The sequence below is a fragment of the Chrysochloris asiatica genome, unplaced genomic scaffold (assembly GCF_000296735.1).
Source record: "Chrysochloris asiatica unplaced genomic scaffold, ChrAsi1.0 scaffold00005, whole genome shotgun sequence".
Lineage (NCBI taxonomy): Eukaryota > Metazoa > Chordata > Mammalia > Afrosoricida > Chrysochloridae > Chrysochloris > Chrysochloris asiatica.
The window spans coordinates 5,627,075-5,628,401 of record NW_006408523.1 but is presented as its reverse complement, the minus strand read 5'-3'; the positions used below and the strand labels follow the sequence as shown (position 1 = coordinate 5,628,401).

The 1,327-nt window shown below is 43.4% G+C and overlaps 1 protein-coding gene across 1 annotated transcript in view; it reads right to left on the bottom strand.

The window, feature by feature from the left end:
* TEX26 (testis expressed 26) overlaps positions 1–1,327 on the bottom strand; it is a 51,492-nt gene that overhangs the window by 33,048 nt on the left and 17,117 nt on the right. The gene's annotated exons all lie outside the window — the stretch shown is intronic.

Below are 1,327 nucleotides of genomic sequence, written 5' to 3'. Positions count from 1 at the left end.
GGGTCACTATGAGTCTGAAGCGACTCGACAACACATTACAACAACAACAATGATCCCTGGCCATGTGGTGGGTTACTGGCTGGCTGCTAACTGAAAGGTCAGCAGTTTGAGTCCACCAGCTGCCCCATGGGAGAAAGAGGAGGCTTTCTGCTCCCTTAAAGATTTCCAACTTTGGAAACCCTATAGAGGGTCACTATGAGTCAGACGTGACTCACCAGCAGACAAGTGATGAAATGGTTAAGAGCTCAGCTGCTAATAGAGAGGTTGTCAGTTTGAACCCATTTGACAGCTCTCTAGAACAAGGCCTAGTGATTTGCTCCCATAAAGGTGACAGCGCTTCTACTCTGCAACATGGGGTCGACTTGATGGTACCCAACAACAGCAATGAAGAATACTTCCAAGAAAGGACCCTAGATAGCATATGCTTCTGAAGGGACATGTGCTACAGACCTAGTAAGTTTTGTGGCCAAAAGATGGACCCTGAATCAGATGGGGTCTTTAGTGTAAAGGGAGCATTACGCAGTTCATGGGGGAAATCCCATTACCTTTTAATTCCCACTTTTCATGAACTTTTGGAAACTTCCTCGTAGAGTGAACAGAGAAATATTTTAAGTACCTCCATGGATATGGCGGCTGTGTGCCATGGAGTCGGTTTCAACTCATAGCGACCCTGTACAGGGTTTCTGAGGTGTAAATCTTTATGGGAGCAGAACACCTCATCTTTCTCCCACAGAACAGCTGGTAGTTTCGAACTGCTGACCTTGCAGTTCGCAGCCTGATTTGTAACCACTACGCTACCAAAGCTCCGATGGATAGAAAGGTAGAAAAATCCAAAACAACGATCTTGCTTCTTCAACAAATAAATGAGTTGAAAGTAATTTAGCGTGAACGGAGGGAACAAAGAGGCGAACATGTGGATTAAATGCAACAAGATACATAATATACAATTATACTACGTGGATCTTGCTTGAGTTCAATTCTGAACTAACTTTTTCTTTGTTTCTAAATGAAAGGTCAGTGGTCAAACCCACCAGCGGCATCCAGGAAGATGTATCAATGTTTCTGTAAAGATTTAAAGTCTAGGGAACCCTATGTGTGCTGTTCTCAAGGATCACTCTGAGTCTGAACTGATTCCATGGCAACAATGGTTTATTTTGAGGGCAGAGGTTTCTTTATTTCATAATCAGAAGACACGTGAGGAAATTTGAATGGATTAGATATTTGGTATTAAAGAGTTATTATTTAAGGTGAGGTGCTCTGGTAGCGTGGTAGTTATGAAGTGGGCTGTGAACCGCAAGGTCAGCAGTTCGAAACTACCAGCTGTTCC